Source organism: Berghia stephanieae, chromosome 4 (genome assembly GCF_034508935.2).
Source record: "Berghia stephanieae isolate SIO BIC M18660-M18661 chromosome 4, UCSD_Bste_1.3, whole genome shotgun sequence".
Taxonomy (NCBI): Eukaryota; Metazoa; Mollusca; class Gastropoda; order Nudibranchia; family Aeolidiidae; genus Berghia; species Berghia stephanieae.
This window is the reverse complement of record NC_088363.1, coordinates 61,715,783-61,722,963: the sequence shown is the minus strand read 5'-3', so window position 1 is coordinate 61,722,963 and position 7,181 is coordinate 61,715,783. Positions and strand designations below refer to the sequence as shown.

General features: G+C 33.4%; 1 long non-coding RNA gene across 1 annotated transcript in view; it reads right to left on the bottom strand.

Annotated features, from left to right (window-relative positions):
* The window catches only part of LOC144972061 (uncharacterized), a 9,572-nt gene extending 4,388 nt beyond the window's left edge, over positions 1–5,184 (bottom strand). Inside the window, exons 1-2 of the long non-coding RNA XR_013645252.1 lie at positions 4,743–5,184; positions 4,391–4,466 (exon numbers count right to left, since the gene is read on the bottom strand). This is a non-coding gene — a long non-coding RNA (uncharacterized LOC144972061). The remainder of the gene's footprint in view (positions 1–4,390; positions 4,467–4,742) is intronic.
* Between the last annotated feature and the right edge of the window lie 1,997 nt (positions 5,185–7,181).

Genomic DNA, 7,181 nt, shown 5'->3' with positions numbered 1-7,181 from the left:
ATGATAATAGTAACGAATAATATTTTGACCTGAACCATTAAAAAAAAAATCATTTAACTCTCAAAAATGAATTATCAGAAGACGAATAATGTTCACTTCTGTAAATACCTAATGTTGGTTAATGCTGAAGGCAATCTAAGATGGCATACTGGAATCTATGATTTCAGTTTGTGAAACTCTTGTCTGTGGATTCCAAACAATGGATTGGAAAATGGTGAGACTGGAGTCTAATGAAACTGAATCATAAATTAGATTTGCCCGTTTTACAATTCCCGTTATCTATCAAGGAATATGAAATTTTGACAAAGACACTAAACAATACACATACTAAGATAGATAAAGACTACTGTGATTTGTAGATTAATCGCTCAACCCTAATTTCTTACACTTACTGACCAAAGGCGATACAGTGGTCAGCATTCACCCTTAAAATTGCTTTCCACATATAGTGATCTCGATTTAGGAGAAAAATGCCCTTAATCTGATATTACCCGTCACACTAATCTAATAATAACAGAAATAGACAAGAAGACAGATGGCCCCATTAATAGACATATTATTCAATCAATGTCACATTATTTAGAAAGTGTTATTCCTCATAGCCTTCATCCTTTTGAGATCTACTTAATTAATAAGGTCTGATCTGGTTTGATCACCTTAAATGTGGGATGTTTAATTAAATGTAGGAAGTGTCAGATGAATTCCTGGATGCCGAAAGATTATTATCCCTTGTACAGATTCTCTTTGTTAGTTTCAGTTTCTCTCAGAATATCAGTTTGAGAGTTCTCTCTGATTATTGAAAGATGCTGGAGATTCTAACTGCTGATAGGAATCTACATTATTTTACGGACTTGGAAATATTCCACACTATGATTAGGAAGGGTAGGTCGCCCCAAATTCGTATGCTTTTTCTATACCTGCTCAAATTCTAACAGCTGCAGATTGGTTCAACTTAACTCCCAATTATTTGAGAAACTCAATTATTTAACATCTTTAGAGTGGTTCAATGTGTAAATTCATGTGAGGTATTATTGGTTAACCAAGCTTAAAAAAACATGGAAATAGATATGCTCATGCCCCAAAGCCGTACATGGCTGGTCCCAAACCTATACAGCATTACAATTATAGTCATACAGCCTAATGTATTTTCAAAAAGTTTTTACAACAATGATGTGATAGAATGTCAGCTTCAGTTTCTGTAAAAAGATGAATGTTGTAGACGTATCGCGTTTCTACTTTATCAAATGACAGACCGATTAACATAACACAAAAGACATGATAGCTATGGCTATTGACACATTGAAATGGCGTCACAATTGGTTTTGAATCCCTTGTTTTTACCTATTGTTTCGAGTACAGGTCCTTGTAGGTCCTCTTCGCCAGATTCTATTTCTTCATCATCTTTGTGATTCAGGATTCTTCCAGTTTTACAATCTAAAGCGCATTTATAATTGTACAAAACGTTTTGGCCAGACCAAAATTTGTCTAGTCTGCTCTTGAAGCCATTTAGGGTTTTTGTGTTCACAACCGTATCTGGTAAACTGTTCCACATGTTCGTTGCTCTCACAGTAAAACTGTTTTCTCACATTCAATCTTGGTCTTTGTGTAAGCAGTTTCTTTTTGTTACATCTGGTATCTTTCATTATTGTGAAATCTTTCCTCCATTTAATAAATTTTGTCATGTCTTGGTCACATTTACCACTTGCCATCTTGTAAAGTTCTATTATGTCTCCCTTATATCTTCTGTATTTCAAGGTTGGTAAATTAAGTTTCCTCAGTCTTTCCTCCTAATCTAGCGATCCTAGTCCAGGCAACCGTTTTGTGCCCTCCTTTGGACACCTTCAATTTGCTCGCATTTTTCAATGTAAGGAAACCAAAATGAGCTTGTATAGTCTTAAGTGTGATCTCACAAGCCCTTAATAGGAGGACAAAAATGTCTTTGTCTAGATATTGGAATGAGAGTCTGATGATGGCAAAGATGGAGTTGGCTTTTTTTACTTTTTCACTGACATGTGTATCAAAAATTAATTTGTCACCCAAAGTGGCCCCAGTGTCCTTTTCTTCTTTCACCCATTTCAATGGAATACCCACAAAGGTGTATTTGAACTTGTCTCTGGGTTCAATTTTGCCCAATGCAGGAATATACACTTGTCAGGGTGGAATTTGAGAATCACGTTTAGTGGATATGCGCTTTATAAATGGTGACATTCTGAACTTAATGTGATCTTTTAGATACTTGGATTAACAGTACAGATTTGAGGTGAGGCATGTAAGGTTTTGGGGTATGGGGTAAAGTGGCATGCCCAAAATATGTACGAGAAAGAAAATTACTCTTAAAAAGCTTTTTTTTGTTTGTTTGTTTGTTGCTTTAGGTCTCTTCCAACACAATTGAGGTTATATGAGAGACCGCTGAAACAAAAAAACAAGCAATCTAACAAAAATAGTACAAATGTAAATCAAAATCATAACCTAAAGATATCATAAGCTAAATTATAAATAACCAAGAACAAACAGGCAGAAGATTTACAGAAAAAAAAATATCCCCTGTCAAAAATACAATCACAAACTAAAGAAGCAGGCTAGTAAAGAGAAGAAGAAACGACATCACTATCGGATCCTACACCCATGCGAACATCATAGGTATATGATTCAAGGGTGATGCTCCCATCCAACCACCCGCTAAAAAGCTTTTTATATTTATTTTTAAAATGGCAATTCAGACTCAAGTCTGAATAGTCTGCCGTGGCTATTCGGCCTCAAACTCCAATGTGCATGAACATACAGAGGGTAGGACGACACAATGTGGGCAGTTGGCAAAAGGTGGAAGTGATAAAGAAATAGAAAAAAGAGTTCAGAAGAAAGTCTGTTTTGCCCATATCACACTGACTCAGCTCATACCCCTACTTGGAGTGTAGGATTGCTGCCTGTCTCATACAATCAGAATATGTAATTTTTAAATTATTGATTTTTGACCTGACGTTCTTAGAAAAGCTTTTCATTGAAATCACAATTACTTTGGCGGACTTTTATTCCTTTTGAAGAGTTTTAACTATTTTCTTTTTATTTCTATCTGGACTTCCAATTGATCTATGAGTTTGTCTTTCTCGTCAAAAGCGGGTTTAGACTACCTATTGATAGTTACTAAAAAGTCATTTTGATTTGCATTAATTCATGTAATTATCAATGATTAAAATGTATATTTAAAAAAAATAATTTAAAAAGCTATACTGCCATGGGAGACTATTCAGACTCAAGTCCGAATAGCTGCAGCTATTTATTTTACTGACAAAACATATACCTACATCTCTGCTTATCACTAAAGTCAAAATTGTACAAGAATGATAGAAGAAAGATTTTTACAGAATCGATTTATTATAGTTGTGGTACAAATATTGTATGACAAATCGAGGTAGACTACTTTTCAACTCGGAAAAGCTACCAAATTTCTATTGATTAACTTCCATCTATTACAATATTTTGATTACAGTTCATAATGATTGGTATATGAGCATAGCCATGTATATGAGTGTCGTTTTTTTTGCGAAGTGAATATGATTTTATTATATTTTTAAAAAAAATTCAATTCGCTGTTACTGTTATGTAAACACCGAATAGTGAAGCGTATGGAACTGGGGAGTGTACGGATTTGGGGAGACCTACCCTACTTATTTGGTTCGATATCACGGACTTGAAATTGAACTCCATCCTCTTTTTGATTTGGAATGAATTTAGATACTACCTACTATTTATCTACAACAATAAAAGCTCTAAGAAATTAAACTTATAATTCTATCTATAGTGTACCTATTTGACATCAACAACATAACGCAAACGAATATTATTACCATCTGTTAAAAGTAAAGTACAAAGCTACTAGAACGATTATCTCAGCACATTATGGCATTGATATGTACCATAAATTTCGAGGTCTATCACGGGAGTTTCGTGGGGTTTCTTTTCTTAACCTAATTTTTGTTCACCAGTAGGTTACAGTTTACAGCTGTTAAAATGTCTTCGTGTCCTCCCTTTACAAATCTTTATCATTTTTATCCATTCATTTTCTATACCTTAATTACCTAATAGTTGAGCAATAATTATCAAAATATCACGACGTCAATACCCTACAACAACTCTATCGCCGATTAACTGAGAGAGAGAGAGAGAGAGAGAGAGAGAGAGAGAGAGAGGGGAGAGAGAGAGAGGAGAGAGAGAGAGATAGAGAGAGAGAGAGAGCAAGAGGAGAGAGAGAGAGATAGAGAGAGGAGAGAGAGAGAGAGAGAGGAGAGAGAGGAGAGAGATAGATAGAGAGAGATAGAGAGAGAGAGAGAGAGAGAGAGAGAGAGAGAGAGAGAGAGAGAGAGAGAGAGAGAATAAATAAATAGATTCCTACCTCGTGATGGGGTCTCCGTTACGAATCCAATCCTTTGAAGAATACACGATCCGATCCAGTCTCTTGATACCGTCCTCTAGTGAATTAAAAAAAAAAAACACGTAATTCTTGTTTATATTTTGAATTTGTATACAGATAAATTATCGAAGAAATTATGTATTGAAAGATATGCAGTCTCGCCACCTTATAAAATTAACAATAACTCGAATATGAATTCACTTTCATAAATACCTTATGTTGATTAATGCTGAAGGCAATCTAAAGTGTCATATCGATATCTAAGATTTCAGTTTGTGAAATTCTAATATAATTTTTTTTTTTTAAATCACGATAAAAATATTACATATCTTACCTGTAGATGATGTAGACTCCCTCGAAATTCCTGGACGGTCCATCGATCTGAAACTCAAAACAATTCAATATTGATTAGACACTGGTGGTGGGATGATGTTGGAAACCAAGAAAATAACGACGAGGGAAAAGAAGCAAAAAACTGAAAACTTACCATTCTAGATGAAATCTTACAAAATGAATCCAGTCTCGTCCTCCGTCGTCTTCCAAGTTCTGTGAAATCTGAATTGATCTAGAAACTGGTGATTAGTCATGGGAATAATACAAATACTAATCCATACAAATTATAATGATAATACAATACATATAAAAACGCGACGGTACCGTCAAAAAAGGGGGTGTTGATTAGTAAAAATACAATATATTATAGGCCTATAAGTTAGTAAGAAAAATGAGATTACGACGTTCCAACCTCACCAAGCCGAGAATCGCCGCAAACTGAAGATAAAATTTAGCGGGGAGTCAGGTGTGTAGTTCTGATTTGTTGTTATGAAAATGTAAACAACTCATGGAGCGGTGGATACAGATGGCCTTAACTCTCTAAAGATGCGGTTACACTATCAGGTCGGAGCGAGGTCATTCATATTTTTAAAATACGGATTGCATGGGGACAAAATGGTTTATTGATGCTTTCCTGTTTAAAGCCGATTGTGTTGTCCGTATTACGTAAATGTTACATTATCCGAGTAATATCATTTGTATCTTTTGCGACGAGGACATAATATTATAGTGTTGCGTTTTACAACTGTGAACAATAACAAACTAAAATCGGAAAACATTACTAGTCCAAAGAGGCGATCAACTAACTGAACCTAATGCTAACGGTAATTGACCTCCCAATTGTATGACAATGTGGATATGGCTTTAAGGTACGGTCAAAATCACGATGAAGCTATATTTAGATATAGCACATTGTGTAAAAAGCCACCTGTGAGTTGTGATAAACCCTTGGTCAACTCATTTTACTGACTGTGAAGTAATTAAAACGCAGGGCACCAATTGATTAAACTTTCCGCGATCTCATGCATGACCACTTTTCACTATTCCAATTAAAACAAACAATCAAACAAAAAAATATAAAACATATTTTTTTAAAAGAAAAGAAAGAAAAAAGTCTTTTAAATAACTTTGTGACATACATGGCGACGGACGGTCGCTCGAAATCCGACTGGTCCAATATTTTCGTGAGCGATCGGCGATTGAGGACATGTCAGAATAAAACTGGACATTTTTTTCTCTCGGATTTTTGCTGCTTTGACTTCAGATTCTTGATCAGCATCGAATTTACAATAGGTTTTATAACAACAGCTATGCGTCTTCTGCAGATATTGTAGAAATTAGAAATAAATAAATGTTTATTTAATGTATTTTTGTAAATTTTGAGTCAGGGAGTGATGTCACCATCGACACGAATAGCCGTCGACTCGGCACACATGTGATTGACAGATGCCAAAGCCTTGAATATATGATGATGGGTGTGGACATCTATGTTATGCGTTTAAGTAAAATACTCACAACATCCACCAGCTGGATATAATGTACGAAACTGTGTGTAACAATAATCTTGATACTACTACTACTACTACTACTACTACTACTACTACTACTACTACTACTACTACTACTACTACTACTACTACTACTACTACTACTACTACTACTACTACTACTACTACTACTACTACTACTACTACTACTACTACTACTACCACCACTACTACTACTACTACTACTACTACTACTACTACTACTACTACTACTACTACTAATAATAATAATAATAATAATAATAATAATAATAAAGATGATAATAATGATAATAATAATAAAAATAATAATAATAATGATAATAATAATAATAATAATAATAATAATAATAATAATAATAATAATAATAATAATAATAATAATAATAATAATAATAATAATAATAATAATAATAATAATAATAATAATAATAATAACAATTAGAATAATCCACTCGCTATAAAGGAGTAACATCTGATATTTGTTCTTTTTGTTTTTGTTGTTTATTTGGTTTTGTTTGTTTCTTTGTGTGCTTTATTTTTTTTTTTTTTATAAAGGAAGGTTAAACACCATCATTTTACAATCATAAAAACTTCTAGCAAATTACGGCAGTCTTTTTAGGCCCTATTCCGTGGGAGAGCGAGCATCAAATTATTGGTCCAATTCTCATCACAACACATGTGTAAACCAACTTCCCAAAACGGCAATACTTCGGGCTTGTTTGGATACTTAACATTGAATATCATAATAGCAAAAAATAAGATACTGGGATTAAGTATCTATGTTTCATTGGGGAGAATAAATTTTATTTTGTAATAATAATAATAATAATAATAATAATAATAATAATAATAATAATAATAATAATAATAATAATAATAATAATAATAATAATAATAATAATAATAATAAT